Here is a 19,100-nt window from a genome sequence, read left to right on the forward strand (position 1 = left end):
TGAAGTCAAGCAAGTGTAGGCCCCCTTTTCAGGGGAAATGGGCCCAGTGAATTATAGGAAGGGGAAGTGATCACACGCTCCTCTCTGCCTCCCCTCACCAGGCCTGATATCTTTGAAGGAGTAGGAATCATGAGGCTTGGGGGTGAGGGACAAGTGTACCAACGGTAGAAATCAGAGGGTGAAATTCTCTACATATAAGCAAAGGGGCGAGCTGTTGAGAGGGGAGAATCTGTGGAGAGGAGTCGGTGGTAACCAGCCAAGAGGGGGTGCTGGGGGAGGGGGTGGTCTTGGAGGAGAGGGGGCAGCAAGGGCATGGAGGGGCCCTGCTGACTGAGAGTTGTAATCCTCTCCTTGGTCTCCCTACATATCCTTCAGTGAAACCCACCTCATTCACCTGAGAATGGCTGATGCTTCTGACATACCATGAACCATAACAGCTGGGAGATGGGGGACTCCTGCTCTCCCTCCGGAATGACCTGTTTCTTTGGGAAACACCATAGCTCTGCGAGGGTTAGGGTGAGCTTTTGATCTGTAGCGATGGAAGTTTTGCTCTCAAATGATGGCTGGAATAGGAATGAACCAGGAGTGACCCTGGAGTCTCTTTAAATCAACAACAGGTGTGCAAGGGCATGGGCTATTCTCCTAAAATGCAGTGACAGGATTCCAGTGAGAATTGAATGGACACTAACTACGGTTCCCATGTTCTAGAAATGCCTTATTGCCTCTGGAAGCTTTTCATGTCTCTGGATCTGTCTGTAGACCCCAGCCTGTGTGTGCTGCTTACAATTCCACACGCGGGTATGAGTACCCCAGGGGTACAGAAGAAAAAGTTAAGGTGTAGAGCATAACCTACTCGGATCTTAGGAAGAGAGATGTAGCTGACATTTGAAGCCAGGTCTGATGCCACATTTTGTGCTTGTAGCCACCATGCCAGAAGCCATATTGTCATGGTGACGGGCTCCTTCAGCAGCGCCCGGGGATAACCTGTGACTTCCAAGAATGAATTGCATTTAGCTCACTCTCTGCACCACACACAGTTGTGACGAGAATTAAGGAAATGAACTGCAACAGAATGCAACAGAATGAACAGGATTTTCATTTTAGTCATTATATAATTCAGCGCTGCGCCTGTTCTCTCCAGGTGTGGTAATTATCTTAATTTAAATGCCTGCTGGGTCCCGAAGTGCATATTTTCTCAATTAAGTGCTTGTCACATACGTCAGCCCCTAAATTAGTTCTAAATGAGATAATGGAATGAATAGCATCCAGTACGGTGCCTGGCATGTCGTAGAATTAATAAACCTTCGTAATAAAACTTACAGACCCTCCTTCACCACCCCTCCTCAGTCCTCATCTGTCCTCCTCCCCTTCCCTTCTTGCATCCGTCCAACCTCTGTATTGGACTGTTGGACTGGTTGCAGGGGGGAGTCCTAGAACTTAAGCGGAACGTAGAAGAGTGGATTGGTTAACAAAGAAAGAAGCAATAGTAGAATGCCATGAGTGGGTCTGACCACAGCTATGGCTGGACTCAGCCCAGGTCAGTGACACCGGCTTTGAGTTTCTCCATCTTCAATTCCTACTCACCTTTGCATCGGCTTCTCTGTGCAGCACGTTTTTCCCTGTGATGGCGCGACAGCCTCCAGAAATGCCAGGCTCACCTCCCAGTAGCTCTAGATCTGTCTGAAAGAGGTGTTCTTTTTCAGTGGATTCAAGAAGACCGTGGAGCTGAGCCTCCCTCCTGGCTCGGGCTGTGTGCCCACCAGAGAACCCATCCCTGAGGCCAGAGGAACGTCAGACTCTGCTTGGCCAGGTCTGGGCCATCGGCTACCCTTGGCTGGGGGCGCGGCCATCCCTACCTCAGCCACGTAGCTAAACTGTGGGAGGAGTGGTCGTGCAAAGAGAACTGGGACGCAGAGGTGGTGCTGTGAGGAGGTGACCTCAACAGCCCTCCCAGCCACCACCCTGTATGCCTCCGCACACTTGAGATGGTGGAGATCTAGAAACAGCATTCCCTCGCTGCTTGCGCCTGGGTTCTTGCTGGGAATTAGGTCTTGCCAGTCGCTGGTACTCAACAGGTAAATAAGCAGCCGCTTGGCTGGGTTGGAGCATGTCTGAGGCGGTCTTATTCAGCAGCTTCAGAACATGGTGGCGTCCCACGGGGCGGGGTGGGGGGGCGGGCGCGACTCTCTAGATCCTGGCAGAGGCAGCGCCCTTCTGCGGGGTAGGGGGCTTTTTTCGACTGCTTGACCTAGAGCCTACTAGTCCAGACCTTGTAAATCATTTAATACCCGGTAATTCATCCCTTTCTGCTGGGACTAGCTAGTGTGGTTTCTGCTGATCTTCCCTGACCCCTACTAGGCAGTGCTGTTCCTAGGAGACGGGGGCATGGTTACTGAGCAAGCAGCACCGTGTGTCCATCCGGGTCTCTAACCTCGATTTCCATTCTGCCTTTGTCTTCCCTTTCTCTGGTTTCTTCTTGCACTTCTTCCTCCGTTACCTTGACATTCAGACCAAGTTGTGTTTCTTGAGAGGTTCCAAAATAGGTTCCGTCTCACCAATCTAGAAGAAAAGTATAGAGACTTTATTTCTAAGGTGCTTGAATGAAATCTATGGAGAGATGGAGATGGGCTAGCAAGGCTTTTAAAGTCCCTTCTAGGTTTATATATATGTGCCCTTCTGGACATTTCCTAATGAAAAACAGTGATAATGGATATATTATGGACTTGGAAGTCAGACTTGGGTTCATATCCCCACTCCTCGACTTGCTAGTTGTGGGACATTGGGAACCTGTCTTCTCTGAAGATCAGGTCTCTTGTCTTTAAATGGATAGTAATAAGACCTTATGGATTTGCTGTAAGGGTTACGTAGTATACTATAAATAAAATTTACTTTATATCTATCTATATATGTGCTAATATTATATGGTTATACTATAGTACTATACTATAATATACTATTATACTATATATATGTTTTACTCCATGAATATTCCAGAAAATGCCTCCTTCCCCCTGAAACCGTGTTCTTCCCTACCTGTTCCTTTTCTGACTCCACATTACATTGAATGGTAGTTAATACTAACGGAACATTTACATGCCCCGCCATATTATATGGATCATCTCCTCTAATCTTAAAAACCTCATAAGATAGGAACTTTGATGACCTTGAGTCTAAAGTTGCGGAAATGATGTGGGATTATGTAACTTGTCTCTGATCACCCAGCTAGTGAGAACTCTGAAGTTTAAACCCGCCAGTCTGACTCCGGAACCCAAGTTCTTGACCACTGGCTGGACTATGATTTTATTCCTAGTACTGTGGCCATCTAAAGACATCACATGAACTTTAAAGCCTTTAATAATTGGATAAAATGTACTGCTGTTCTTTTTTTGAAGATGATTAGCATATCCAGAATGTTTCTTGTTGTGTTGACCCTTTTGCACTGGGCATCCACACCCGTTCGTGCCGCTTTGTGATGTCTAGCTTACGTTTCTGTGCTTTAACAGGGTGTGTGTACTTTTGCTGTGGAAGAGGTTTTACCCACCCACCCCTGCCCCCTAGACTAGGTGGCCTCCTTAAATGTCAAACCCATGGCTTTTTTTCCAGAGGAGTCCTGTTTTAGCCAAACAAACAGCACTGCTCTGACTGATGGTGGACTCCCACGCAGACTTCAGTATATGTGACCGGACAAGTGACAACGTCTTCTGCGAACCACTGTTGTCTCAGTAGTACGAAACAGGATGCGGTGTGAGCTCTCCACCTGTCAGCTGTGAGAATCTGGACTGAGGGGCCGTCAGACACAGGAGCTTAGTTTCTGTTGTAAAAACTGAAATTGTTTGCTGCTTATTAGAGCTTTCTTCCCTCTTGTCGTATGTTATAGCCAAGAGTGATTTCCTGTCAACTTAGATCTAGCATGTTTCTGAAGTATTAGCCACCTGAGACTCATGAAAATGATGCAGATATTGAAATATTTCAAAACGGGTCAACTCCCATAAACATTTCCATGCACACCTAATTTTTACTATTTAAACAAGAACAATTACTTGGAGAAATTCTTTTAAAAAGTTTTCTGTCGTCGTGATCTGCTCTCAGCTGACCTGGAGTCAGGATCATGGACCCTGACATTTGGACCTTCTGCCCAAGCTTCTTTTCTTCCCCTCCTACTTCTTTATTATAAACCACTGAAACATTTCAAGTCGTCCCTTTGAGGAAGAGAGTTTGCTTCCCTTATGGAAATGGAAAGTTATAGGACAAAGAGCCACTATATTCAGAACTTTCATGTACCCCATTCTTTTGCCATTTATGTAAACAAACAAAAACCCACATGGGGATCTGTTATAAAATTAAAGTCCCACAGAATAGGCATTACCAATTCCATGTAGACATTTTTAAATTATGTAGGTTTTAATGGATAATATTTCTAGGAAATCTATAACAATTATTTTTACACCTTAATTTCAATTTTTAGTCACTTAATTTCACTTTTCAGTCATTTCTTGGAGGTGGCAGAGCCTTTGGGGTAGCCTGTGGGGAGGGCCACCACTGTGGGATCCCACTGATAAGACTTAAATGCCTTCATCTTGGTATTAGCAGGTACTAGTCCGGCCTCTTTTCCAGAACTTTTGTTCTCCTGCCAAAGAACTGGTACATTCAATAGGAAAACAGAATTGGGGGCGCCTGGGTGGCTCAGTGGGTTAAGGCGCTGCCTTCGGCTCAGGTCATGATCTCAGGGTCCTGGGATCGAGTCCCGCATCGGGTTCTCTGCTCAGCAGGGAGCCTGCTCGCCCCCCCCCGCCGCCTGCCTCTCTACTTGTGATCTCTCTCTGTCAAATAAATAAATAAATAAAAATCTTAAAAAAAAAAAAGGAAAAGAGAATTGTTTTACACTGTATTTATATATACATTTGCTTTTAAAACTACTTTTTAATGCTATAAAATTTGAGAGCTAAGAGCCATCACCAGTGGTAGGAATTTAAGACAATGCAGGTGTGAGAGTTGGAAAGATACGTTTGGTCAAGGGAACTTAGCCTCATTTCTGAAGGAACTCAGCTGGTGATAAAAATATAAAGCATCTGAGAATTTACAATGAGCAGTCTCAGTGCTAAGTGATTTTTCTTGCTTTGTTATAGTTAATCCTCATAATGATGTGACAAGGTTAGTTCTACAATTGTTTCCATTTCTCAGCTGAGGTAACTGAGGAAAAGAAAATAGGTCTTAAAAGAACAACCGGCTGCAATTACACACCTATTGGAATGGTGACGACCCACAATAGCAACACCGCCAAATGCTGGCAGTGGTTGGGAGAACCAGGAGCTCTCCTTCATTGCTGGCGGAATCCAAAATGGCAGAGCAGCCTTGGAGGACCATTTTGTAGTTTTTGTTTTGTTTTGTTTTGTTTTGTTTTTTAACAAAACTAAACATGCTCCAACAGACTTGGGCGGGGAGGGGACAAACCTGCAGATGTTTATAGAAGCTTCATTCAGGGGGCGCCCGGGTGGCTCAGTGGGTTAAGCCTCTGCCTTCGGTTCGGGTCATTATCTCAGGATCCTGCGATCGAGCCCCGCATCAGGCTCTCTGCTCAGCAGGGAGCCTGCTTCCCCCGACTCTCTCTACCTGCCTCTCTGCCTGCTTGTGCTCTCTCTCTCTCTCCCTCTATGAAAATAGATGAATAAAAACAAACAAACAAAAAAAACGAAGAAGAAGAAGCTTCATTCAGAGTTGCCTAAACCGGAAACAATTGAGATGTACTTCAGTAGGTGAACGGGCAAGTAAACCGTGTTCCATCCAGACAATGGGATATTATTCAGTGCTGAAAAGAAATGAACAATCAAGCCATGAAAAAACATTGAGAAACCTTAAATGCATAAATTACTAAGTGAGAGAAGTCAATTTGAAAACATTACATACTATACGATTCCAGTGACCTAACATTCCTAAGGCTGAAACTGTGGAGACTAAAAATATCACTGCTTGTCTGGGGCACCTGGGTGGCTCAGTCGGTTAAGCTTCTGATTGTTGGTTTCGGCTCAGGCCATGATCCCAGGGTTGTGGGATGGAGCCCCGCGTCAGGCTCCACACTCAGCAGGGAATCTGCTTGTCATTCTCTTCCTCTCCCTCTGTCCCTGGCTCCCTGTAAAACATACAGTAAAGGCCCTTCTAACACTTAGGTTAAGGTAAGAAATATTTCAGTAGTGAACACAGCCTTTGGTCACTCCTCCCTGATATCAGCCCCCTATTCCCACCACACTGAGCCACAATCCCAAACTTAGTGTTCATGACGCGATATATTTCTTATACTTTGATTACTTACATGTGTATCCCCTAAGTGAAATATAGTATGATTTTTCATGTTAAGTTTCATATAAATTTGATTTTTTTTTTCACTTAACACTAGGTGCGATATCCATGTGGACCCAGATGGTTGTAGTTAGCCCTGTTTCACTTTCCTGTGCTATCCCATTGCAGCAGCGTCCCAAAGTCAGAGAAAGAATATCAGAGGCAGAAATATTTCATTTTTATTTTCTTGGTAGTAAATGGAAATCTTTCTCCTGTCCAATCATACTGAAATATTGTGCCTGTCCCCCAGAACTGGATCACTGCCTGTATGGATGGGTAGATTGGCGTAGCTTATGTTTTGGAAAATGTATGATTTAGTGATGTTTCGTATTGGGAGAGGAGTACACCCTTTCAGAGAAAGCCTTTGCAAATCTAGATGAAGGTCTGTTCCCCTTTGAGGAGAAAGTTACACTTACTCAACAGAACAATTAACTTGACAAAAGAATTTTGTTTTGCTCAAGAGTAGCCCACCTGTCTTTTGCTTCATAAAAAAAGAATTGTGGTAAAATACATATAGGCTAAAATTTACCATCTTAACCATCTTAAGTGGATAGCTGAGTATCATTAAGTACCTTCACACCCTTGCGCGACCATCGCCACCATCCATCTCCAGCACTTACTCTGTCTCCCCCACCTGAAACTTCGTGGTCCTGGAACACCAGCTCCCCCTGTCTCACCAGTGTGTTCTAGTTATGAGAAGTAAGTGAACACATCCCTGCATAACTTTAAGGTGTGCTGCGTGATCATTTGATGTACATATACTGTGAACTAATTATAGGTTTAGCTAATATCCGTTATCTCCTGTAGGTACAGTAAATTTTTTTCCTCCATGGTAACTTAACTCTAACAACTTTCCTGTATATCACACAGCAGTGTTAGCTGTACTCATGTTGTACTTTTTATAAATGTCTTAGGACTGGAAGTTCTTGTATTTCTTATAAATGGAAATTTTTTCCTTTTTTTTTTTTTTTTTTAAGATTTTATTTACCCATTTGACAGACGGAGATCACAAGCAGGCAGAGAGGCAGGCAGAGAGAGTGGGGGAAGCAGGCTCCCTACTGAGCAGAGAGCCCTATGTGGGACTCGATTCCAGGACCCTGGGATCATAATCTGAGCCGAAGGCAGAGACTTTAACCCACTGAGCCACCCAGGCACCCTGAAATTTTTTCCTTTTGACCACCTTCCTCCAGTTGCCCCTCTGCTCCCCCTCTGCCTCTGGTAACCATGTCTGATTTCTTTTTCTGTGAGGTATCACTCTTTTTTTTTTTTTTAAGATTTCGCATATACTTGAGCTCATATGGTCTTTGTCTTTTCGTAACTTATTTCACTTAGCATTGTGCCTTTAGGGTCCATCCATTAGGGTCACAAATGGTAGGATTTCCCCATTTTTTATGGCTGAATAATATTCCTGTGTGCATGTATACACCAATTCACAACTTCTTTACCCATTCATCTACCGACACACTACCTGTCTTGCCTCTTGTAAATAATGTTGTAATGAATGTGGGGGTGCGGAGGTCTTTTTCATTAGTGGCTTTGTTCCTTTGGATATATTCCCAAAAGTGGAATTGCTGGATCCTAGGGTGCATGAAAAGGCATTCAGTAACACTACTCATTAGGGAAGTCCCAATTAAAACCACAGTGAGTGATCACCTCACACCTGTTAGAATGGCCACCATCAAAAAGATAAGAGAGAACACATGCTTGGAGAAAAGGGAACCCTTGTGCCCTGTTGGTGGAATTAGAAATGGGTACAGCTGCTATGGAAGGTCCTCAGAAAATAGAACGACCCATCTGATCCACAAAATGTTTTAAATGTTCAGACGTCAGCATAAATCAAGAATCTTGGGTATACTCGCACCCAAACTGCCTGCAGCTAGGATAATGAAGCTTACAGACGTGTCCAGCAAGTTCACAGAATTTCAGACCTTGTCCTGTGTAAGAACATTAGGCCTCTTCTACTTTTTCTTAGATTTTCCTTAAGGAAATGAATTGAATTTTCATTTTTTTTAATTGTCTGTGCTATGCAGGAGGATAGCCATGCAGCTAATCCAAAACAGCTGAGAGAACAAACCACAACTGAGCATTTACAGTTGGTACCCGCATGCATTACCGAAGTTACTGTTGGCAATGCTTAGTCTCTTCTGTGTTCCTTAAGCTAATCTGAAAATTAGAGTATGTTCTCTGATCATGTACCAGCTAATGGAAGGAATGTTAGAGAATTGTACTGACTCAGGTAGAAAATTGCTAAAGATGTAAGGAGGTCTTCAGAGGAGCATGACACCGATCGTGGAGAAATGGCCAGGCACTTAGTCTCTTCTCGAAAAGTTTTGTATCGTAACATGAAATATGGAAATAGAATACCACTCGAAACAACTGTGCAGCCTGACGTAAGGCTGACATCTTGGTAGACATCAGCTGGGTCAAAAAAAAAAAAGAAAAATACCCAGTTGACAGTCGATCCACGTACCATGTCCTAAAACAATAGCCTCCCATCCCTCCGAAAGCAGCTACTCTCCCAACACTTCCATGAATTTCTCTACAGTTCCGTGGCCCATCGGAAGCACGGGCTTCCCTCAAGTCTATGGTTTGCCCATTTACAATTCAAATATCCTTTAAAATCTTCTTAAATCTTTCTTTCCGTTAACAGTTGTTGTTGAAATCCTGGGCCCTTTGGTCTGTAGAGTTTTCCATGGTCTGGATTTTGCTGGACTGAGCACTCATCCTTACTAAGGCAGGTTTTAAGGGAGGATGTGGAACATTGATTCCAGAAGGCGAAGCTACACAAAAGACATTTCTCAGAAGCACCATTCCCTCCACTAGTCCGTGGGCTCTGTTTTTACCCCATAACCTCACTCATTTATCCTTACGTTTGTTAGCAAAAAATAGATACGTGTATATAGAAATACATAGAATCATCCCCTTTTTATCGTATGTACTAAAGTTGACATACGACCTACGTTCTCAGGCACTTTACTTTCTTCACTTAGCAGTATTTTGTGGGGGGTCTCCCTCCATGTTGGTTCACAGCGATCTTCATTTTCTTTTTCTTCAGCAGCAGAATATCCATTACGTGGATCTACCGTGGTTTGTTCAACGTGTCTCTTTTATGTGGGTACTTTCCCCATTATTCTGTAGTTACACATCGTCCCACCATGATAAATAGACATGTGTCCACGTATTTGACTTTGAGGCTCAAATTCCTAAAGGTGAGATTGCCAAGGTCCAGCGGTAAATGCCTCTGTAGGGTTTTATCTGCTGGCTGCTGAAGTATTACCTGACTCCCCTCCAAGAGGCGTGTACCCGTTTGCCTGCCCACCGGCCCTTTCTGAGCACACCTGTGTCTCTGAGCCTTGACAGCAGTGTTTTCAAGCTTTTTAATTTTTACTAATCCATTAGATAAAAGATGGTATCTTAGGGTAATTTTAAATTTCTTTTCTATGGGTAAACCTGGACATCATCTAATACGTTTAATCACCCATTTTTAGGTCTTAACTGTGTATTTCTGTTGGGCTTTTGCCTCATCCCCCATTAAAAAAAATATAGGTGCAAAAAATAGATTTAATATGCAATTACATGTAATATACAAAAATGCATATTAAAATAGTGTCAGCCTTTTAGTTGGCTTGCATTATAAGCATTTTCTGCCAGCTTGTCATTTGACTTACGGTATAGCTCATGATGCAAAGGTTTATTTTTATATAGTCAAATTTATCAGTTTTCTAAGAATGGCATGTGGAATTTCCTTCGAACTGGCTGCTTCTTGCTCTTTATAGAGGCATTTCCACCATGTTTTCTTTTTTCATAAGATTTTATTTGAGAGAGCGTGAGAGCATGTGCGCATAATTGGGAGAGGGGTAGAGATGGAAGGAGAAGCAGACTCCCCACTGAGCAGGCAGCCTGACGTGGTGCGTGATTGATTCCAGGACCCGGAGATCGTGACCTGAGCCAAAGGCGGACATTGAACCAACAGAGCCATTCAGACGCCCCACCCGCATGTTTTCTTGTAGCACTTTTGTTTCAGTTCTTGCCTTACATCAAGATTCATTTAAAGTTGATTCTCTTGTGTGGATTGAAATCTGGATCTGATTTTTTCTGCAAACGGCTATCCAGTTGTCCTAGCACAATTTATTATTAAGTGCATCTTTATCCCAGCGATTTGAGATGCCTCATTTTTCCCCCCTGGCTCGAGCTTTTCTTTTTTATTGTTTTCTTAACTATACTTACATGTTTGTCTTTCCATATAAACTTTAGTATCCTCTTGTCTAGTGCCATAAAAACCAAAACATTTGTTCATATTTTTATTGAAATTGGTAATTTTATTAGAATTTATAAATTAATTTATGGAGAACAGACAGATTTATAATGTTGAGTCATCCTATGACTTCTTTATCTTCCAAGAGTGTTTAAAAATATTCTTTATCTAGGCTTTGCTAATTTCTTGTTATGCTGATTCCCAAGTATTTTATCTCCTATGCTGCTAGGTCACGTGCCACCTTACTAAATTCTTTTACTGTGGAGATCTTTAAAATTGTTTTATTTTTCCTAAGTATACTACCCTATCATCTGCACATAGGGGTAGTCTTATTTATTTTCCAATTTTATGGCTAGATAAAATGATGCTCATGTTTAATAGTGCAGGGAGCATCTGTATTTTGTTCGTGACTGTGGTGCAAATGCGTCTAATGGCACTCCATTTAGAAAAGTGAACAAGTTATGTAAGGTGCTGGTTTTAGGACTAAGGTTATAGATCTACAAATTACTATTTTCTTGAGCACACGTGCATGCGTGTGTGCACCTGTGTGTGTGTGTGTGTGTGTGTGTTTAAAACAGAAATGGGTGTTGAATTTTATCAACTTTTTTTTAGTGCTCTTGAACTAATTTTATGGTTTTCCTAGATCTGTTAATAAGATAGGTTTGTTGATGCATTTTCTGCAATTTAACATGCGTTGCTTGAGTATACCCCAGTTGGGATTTCTTAAAAATAGTTGGTTGTGATCCATTATTTTTTTAATGAGATATTAGATTTTATTTGCTATTGTCTTTTGAATGTTATATCCATATTCTTATGCAATGCTGTTTGTAATACTCTTTTTTGGTGCCATCAATGATAGGCTGTTTATCTAACATTGGATCTGGTCTTCAATGGTTTAGTAAAAAACCTCAGTAAAACCAATTTATGAGGGGGTAACTTTATTTCTTACATGAGATTGGTCCATTTAAACTTTATCAGTAAGGTGGTCCGTATTGATAAACTGCTTTTTCTAGGCAATTAGACCTTTCATGTAGGTTTGTGAATTGACAATATAGGGAGTAGCTACTACCCCTAAGACTGAGATAAAGCCCGTGGAAGAGAGCCCCTCCCCTTGTCCCCAATCTCCAGGGCTCCTCTGTGATGAGACCCAGACCTTGATGAAAAGGGCACTGCTGTGTATGGTGGCAGAAATTGCCAAGATCCTGTGCCAGTGGAACTTGCTGGCAATACTCCCTCTGAGATGCTGGCCCCTTCCTCTATCAGGAAGCACCATACCTTGAAAACCACCACAAAACTACCCAAGGAGGTGGTGGGGAAGCCACTTGTGGAGACGTTCCGTGCCAGCAAAGCTCTGCTGCAAAGTCTCCTGAGGTGTCAGGGAGGCATTTCTGAGGGGCCTCGTAGGTGGCCTTCCCTGAGCAGTCGCTTGAAGAGGAGCTGCAGGAAACTAATGGATGTGGGGCGCTGCTGATCGCCTAGCGCCTCAGCCTGGTTCTGAGAAGCCGCCTGCGGCCATTGCTCCCCCATCGTTGAGAGGCGCCATGTTCTGCAGGATCTTAGCAAGAGGTGCACACCAGAGTTGGGCAGAGGAGGACTTCTTGCTATCTGACGGAATAATTGCCTGCTCTTCACATGTTTCAAACCGGTTAAAAAGGAAACATTTTCTTTGGTTCCAGTTACGTGAGCAAGAGGAGACAAAGCTAATCGGGAGTGCTAGAAGTCGGAAGAGTGGTTCCCTCTCAATGGGGGATTGTAACCTGGAAGGGGCATGAGGAAACCTTATTGAGTGGTGCTCGAAATCTTTACATCTTAATGTGAGTGGTAGTTGTACAAGTTCTACCTGCATAGAAAGTAATCAGGCTGGACATGTAGATGAATGCAAATTATAGAATTCACTATATATGGCACACCTCAGAAGTTAATCTTGGCTGTTCTTGGCCCTTTCAAAGTCTATGTAAATTTTAGGACCAGTGTCAAATTCCACCAAAAAAAGCTATTAGGATTTCAATAAATCTGTAGATGAATTTGAGAACTGATGTCTTTATTAGTCTTCTAGTTCTTTACTCTGAGTCTGTTTCCTTTGGCCCTCTTCAGTATATCTCAAAGTCTGGTATTTGTAGAATCCTTCAACTTTTTGCTAGTTATTTTTAATGTTATTAAAATGGTCTCTTTAAAATATTTTCATTTGTGATCTCTTTATAAAGTAAAATTGGTTTCAATCATAAACGGGTATCCATCAAACAATAAATTCCTATGCTAGAAATTTATCTGAAGGTTCTTTTGGATTTTGTTTTGTAATATTATCAATGATTAATACAAGTTTTGTTTCTTGAATCTTCACACGTATTATTTATAAATCTCACCTGGAAGAGAGCTATCTTGAGATGCTTCCTATAGATGGTATACTTAATAATACTTTTATATATTATGGAGTGAAAATTTTGGGCTTGTTATGGTAGCATATCCCATCCTGACTGAAACAATTACATTAGTAAAAGCAATTCTTTTCAATTCCTAGTTTGTTGAAAGGTTTTATCATACACGGGTGTTGAATGTTAGCAGATGCTTTTTGGGCGTCCACTATGATTATGATTTTTCTTCTTTAAGTAGCAAACTATATTCATTCTTATCAGTGTTAAGACAAACTCCTATTCCTGAAATACTCCCAAACTAGTCATAATGCATTATTTTGTATTTGTTGCTAGGTTAGTAATGCTAATATTTTGTTTAGGATTTTCACATTCACGTTCATGATTGAGATTACCATCCTTTCTCATATATTTTTTAAACTGGGTTTTAAGGTTTATAAAGTGAATTAGGAAGTACATCTTGTCTCTTAGAGTTTACAAAATTGGAATTATTCAGTCCATATTTGGTAGAATCTGGGAGTTAAGCTGTTTTTAATTCTTTTTTCAAAATCACCAGTTTTTCTTTGATGAAATAATTTTTTTCTTTTTTTTAAGATTTTAATGTTCATGATTTGCACTTGGCTTGGTCTCATACCCCTTTTTCCCCCTAATCTCCAGACTCACTGGAAATTTGCTATTCCTTCTTCTCTTTATTTTTTTTTTAAAGATTTTATTTGTTTGAGGTGGGGGGGGACACAAGCTTGGGGGAGGGGCAGATGAAGAGGTAGAATCCCCGCAGAGCAGGCGCCTGATTGTGGGGAGTGGGCTCCATCTTGGACCCCTAAGAATATGACCTGAACCACCCAGGTGCCCCTCCTTCTCTTTAAAGGATATTTTTTGAAGTCCTTTTTAGGCTGCTTCCCTATTTCTCTTTCATCAGGTTTTATCAGCTGAGTTCTCCCATTTTGGGGTCTGCCACGCGATTGTTACTGAGTTTCCTGCTCAGGGCTCTGTACGTGTCCTGTGAGCCCCTCTCCTGTGCTTCCATGTGTCTCAGCCTGTCTGCTAAGGTTGCAGAGCAACAGAGGGGTCTCGCACTGAAGTGTGGGGTTTGTCATTCACAGCGATCCTTCTGGATGCTGGGCAAACTCTTGGGTCTGGCAGGCTTGCTCTCATGTGGCTGAAGTGCTTTCCTCCTTGACCATCAGAGAGCATTATGTTTCTGAACGTGTCTAGGAGCCGGTGCAGAAGCATCTGAGGCCTAACGGCAGCCTGGTCCTAGTTCCACTACCCTCCTAGGGAACTTGGTTCTGGTTTGTCCCAAAACGTGCTCATGAGGGCTGTTTGGCCGAATTTCCTAAATCCAGAGACCAGAGGGTTTCAACCACTCACCACTGCGTTTTCTCTTATCAGACATGGAGATTTTCCTTATTGCTTTCGAGTGTGCTTGTGTAGATTGGATTCCCCCACCGCCCAAGTATTTATGTGCTATCTAGCCTCCCTGCGTGTTTGAAATGAAAGGAACAATGTAATCCAGAGCTCTCTCCCTCTTACCAACGGTTATCACGTGACTTTTCTTTTTAAACCTCCTGGTTCTTTATTGGACTCAGAAGGGATGAGAAACCTCTAAGAATTGAAGTAGGACATTGCCCCAAAGTTAAACGGAGCATTTCCTTTCCCCATGAAATTAGTTTCTGTGTGCCACTTGTAGATAGAAAATGGCACATCAAATTTTAAGTCAAATTATTACTCAAAGGTCACTACTGAGAGACAGAATTTCTTCCATTTTGGTATCAGTTTTGTAGCAGATATATTTAAGGCCTGAAGTTTCCTCATTTTACCTAAGATTTTATTTCACACTTAAAATCTCACACGCTTCAAATCCAGTTTATTAAAATTTTTATTTAAAAAATGTACACATGTAAAAACACAGCTACTTAGAAAATAGTGGTTGAAGGACAGGTGCACAGTTAAAAGATGGAATGAACCAGGATGTGCTGCTCTCACTAAGCAGCTCCACTTGCCTCCGGTTCTGGAGCGTGTCCCTGCCCACATGTGCGGCGCAGCTGTTGGTACAGACTGAGCAAAAAGGTGGGAGCCTGACGCACACAGCGAGGAGTGGAGTCCGGGGTGCCGAGGAGATCAGGGGGCCGGGCATCTTCAGGGTCTGCAATTCTACCTCCACGTGGGCTTGTGAAAGCTTAAAAAAAAAAAAAGTCGTTTTGCTGATACTTAACAGTGTAAGACGTTTGCCACGTTTCCACCTCTGAGAGGAGAAGCTAGAATTTGAGGCGTCTGAGGCTGGCGCTGTGCAGATCGTCATGGATTTGGCTCAGAGATCACTCGTCCCCCAGGTCCTTCTTGAGCTGCTCTGATGTGTCCGCTCTGACCCTGGGGTCGGGGGTTTCATAGTAGCCTTGGTGTTGGGGGCTTGGTAGTGGCAAACCCAGCACGATCCTTGCTCTCAACGTGGTTGCTACGGCTCCCTGCTTTCAGGAGGGTGAAGCCTCGGGACAAATAATACCCAAATAATCCTGGAGGAAATGCGAAGTTGCTGTGGGGGGAGGTGCTAGGAAGGTGATTATGTGGTGGGGGTGAGTGTGTTGATGAGAAAGACCTGGGTCCCTTAGAGGAGAGAAGTAGGCATCCGAGAAGGCCTCCTGGAGGAGGTAACTTTTAGGAGACATGAAGGGTGAGTAGGAGCAGTCCGTGTTCAGGGGATAGCGTGTTGAAATGCCACGTGACAGGAAGGAATGTGGCCCGCTGGAGAAGCTGGAAGAAGACCAGTGTGGCTCACATGCGGACTGCCAGGAAAGACACGGTCCACGGTGCGTCTTTTTGAGACAGGCTGAGGGCAGGATGCGTGTGTTATTTGGATCCTGTGCGGTGATGGAAGCCACTAACTTCTGATCTCACGCAGGCGAGTGACCGAATCAAAGTTGTGTTTTGAGTGGGTTCTCTCAGGCTACATGCAAAAGCCCCAGAGTTTGTTGAAAGGTCCAAAGGAGCATGACACTAGTCACACACCCTTAGGACCAAAGGATGGCCCTTATGTGGGAAGATCTCCAGTTCGACTCCATAGTCCAAAACCCACAAAGCACAGTGCGGGAGCATCTCTTGTCTCTAGGGAGAAACTTTTCCCCCGGCAATAAATCCTAAGGGAAAGCTGTCACATGGCTCTTTAGGAAAAGGACATTGGCTGTTTGGATAATGAAAAACCAAAGCCAAGAAGAGAGCGTGTTCTTGTTATCATGAGATTTTCATCTGGGGGCAGTTTTGCCCTCCCCGCCACAGGAGACAAGGTTTGGTTACATATGGAAGAAAATCCAGAAATAGTAAACATTAAAATGGAGAGCTAGAACGTTGCCTTAAAATTCTGAGAATGTTTTATTTTTTCACAGGAACTCAGCTGAAAGTGCACATTTTCATTTAGTGAAGATATTTAATTGGGAGAACTCACCCATGTGGAGGTGTTGAGGTGTTGCTGAGTTCTAACCCCATGTTAGAATTTAGTCTAAAAATGGTTCATATAAACTTGACTTTTTTCCTTCATGAAAACACATAAATACTTTACAGCTAGCAACTTTATTTTTTTTACCAGGTTGTAAAAGCATGTTCCTTCTCTCCGTGAGCCTAAAGAGAGTCCTGGGTCCAGGGCGAGGGTGTGAAGACATTGGACTAAGGTGCTGGTGGCCATGCTTGGTGGGCAAGGCTGGTGGCATCCCATCGCAGCCCAACAGGTGCCCCCCCCCAACTTCGTACCCCAAGGCGCACAGGGGGCCGAGAGGAAGGGCATGACTTTCGAAGCCAAGAGTCCCTCTTGCCCCAATCTCCCCTGAGTGCTTTCAGACAGACTCAAGGTCTGTTTGCACATAGCACATTCAAATTCCAGCCTTTTTTTTTTAAGATATTTTTAATTTATCAGATAGAGATTACAAGTAGGCAGAGAGGGAGGGGGAAGCAGGCTCCCTGCTGAGCAGAGAGCCCAATGCGGGGTTCAATCCCAGGACCCCGGGATCATGACCTGAGCCGACGGCAGAGGCTTTAACCCACTGAGCCACCCAGGTGCCCCTAAATTCCAGCCTTTTCTTATCAAGTACTTGGCATTCGACATCATCTGGTGGTTAAAATAAGGCCAGTACCTGCTCAGCCGAATAAAGTCTCAGGCTTCGACAACATAACCTGGGTTCTAACACCTCGAGATCTTTAAAGAAAAAAAAAAAAAAGAAGAAATCAGTGGAGGCTGCACTGTACTGGGTCACAATGCAGGTTCATTTCTTTACTGTTCTTCACCGGAGTGAGTTCAGAAAAGTAGAAGAAGGTGAAGGAGGAAGAGGTGGAGAAGGAAGGGCCTCATGGGGCCGCTGCTCTTGACTCAGACCTTAGAAAACCCACAGGCTTCCTCCTGGTGGGAATGAGGATGCTGTCCCAGCATGGGAACCGAGGCAGGCTGGGTGAGTGGTGCAGCGGTTTTGTGATAGGAAGGGGAGCCCTGAACCTCAGAGGTGCCTGAGGGTCAGGTGGTAACCCCTGGTTTTTCTCACCCTCTCCTTGCATCTTTCTGTTTAGCCCACGTGACAGGGAGGGTTATTCTTGACAATAAGACGAGGGCAAGAGACCCAGAACATCGGCTGGAACGGCTGATGGGGCAGAGACCCCGGAGTGCAGTGGTTCTCAGCTGTGTAGTGGGGACCTTCAGTGATATCTGGGGACCTTCCCGGTTGTCACAATGGAAGGTGGGCGCTGTCGGTGTCTTAATGGATAGGGGCCAAGGATGCTGCTGAACGTCCTACAACGCCCAGGCCAGCTCCCCTTCCTGCCCACCACCCTGATACGAGAAGCACCCAGCCCCAATGTCAGCGGTACTGACACTGAGAATGCGCTTGTGGTGGGTGTACTTGGGGGGACCGAAAAGTCCCCTTCCGTTCCTCTTTCCCTGAGGTTACCAAAAATGGTGGCAGCCTTGGCACGAGTCTATGCCAAGGGAGGCAAGAGCGTGCTTTGTTCTGCAGTGAACCTGGGCACTCCCAAGCCCGGGTCTCTTACCCCTGGACACAGCTCTTTCTCTTGGTCTTCAGGGTCTGTCACTCTGGGGCTTTCCTTTTCAAAGCTGGACGTTGAAGAGGCAGGAGTAGGTGTGCCTTGAATGTTTTCTACAAGGACTAGGAAGCCTGTCGGGCGGGTTTACGTTTCTCCTGTCAATGTGTATTCGGCTTGGCCTCCTCAGTGTTAAACACCGCATGAAAAGTTGTCGCTTCAGTTTCAGACGTGGCGGCAACCGCGGCTCAAGTTAGAGGAAATAAGTAAAACTCACCGAAGGAAACAGTGCACAGCCTTGGTGCCTCTGCTCACCCACCCTCAGGCAGCTTTGAATGAGAAACACATAAAGGGGAATTAAAATCACGGGGGTGCAGCCGGCTAAGCGTCTGACTTCAGCTCAGGTCATGCTCTCAGGGTCATGAGATCGAGCCCTCTGGCCTCCCCTCCTCCGACACCACACCCAGCAGGGAGTCTGCTGGACGTTCTGTCTCCCTCTCCTTGTTCCCCGCAGTGTGTGCATACTCTCTCTCTAATAAATCTTAAAAAAAAAAAAAAAAAAAAACACACAAGCCCCGAGTGTAGCCAACACACAGTGACCTCTTCCAGTGTTCTCGGGTCCCTGAGTATTGCCTAGCATTGAGGACTGTCCCTCTGGTGGGAAAAGGCAAGCTGTTCCCCTTTGGCTGAGTCACTGCCACGGTTAGGACTCCGTGGCCTAATGCCCCAGGTGAGAAGGTTGATCTCAATTATGTCCGCAGTTGCCTTCACCCTAAGACTCTCTGTAGCAGACGGACGACGGGCTTCACCCTCTCAGACTCTCAGCAGGGGTGGCTTTCCTTGTTTTCTCTAGGAAAGAAATTCCACTTAAATCAAATGTGACTTGTTCTTGAATTACAGAAAAGAGAGGAGCTTCAGGAAGATTTTCTTACCAGATCCCAGAAGCACTTTCTCTGGCGTGTCCAGCAGGCCAGGCACTCCAGTGGAGACCATGAAGGCAGACGCTGGTAGCTCAGCGTACCCAAGGCCTGTTCTGTTCTAACAGGGGCAGGGCAGGTCTGCGTGTGCTGGAACAATCACGGAAATCCCGGAAGACTGACTAACCCAGCTTCCGCTCGGGGCCAGTC

At 44.3% G+C, this 19,100-nt stretch overlaps 1 protein-coding gene across 1 annotated transcript in view; it reads left to right on the top strand.

Moving 5' to 3' along the window:
* Window positions 1–19,100, top strand: part of LOC111154294 (collagen and calcium binding EGF domains 1) — a 221,568-nt gene that overhangs the window by 81,039 nt on the left and 121,429 nt on the right. The gene's annotated exons all lie outside the window — the stretch shown is intronic.

Source organism: Enhydra lutris, unplaced genomic scaffold (assembly GCF_002288905.1).
Source record: "Enhydra lutris kenyoni isolate GAN:26980312 unplaced genomic scaffold, ASM228890v2 scaffoldscaffold36, whole genome shotgun sequence".
NCBI classification, from domain to species: Eukaryota; Metazoa; Chordata; class Mammalia; order Carnivora; family Mustelidae; genus Enhydra; species Enhydra lutris.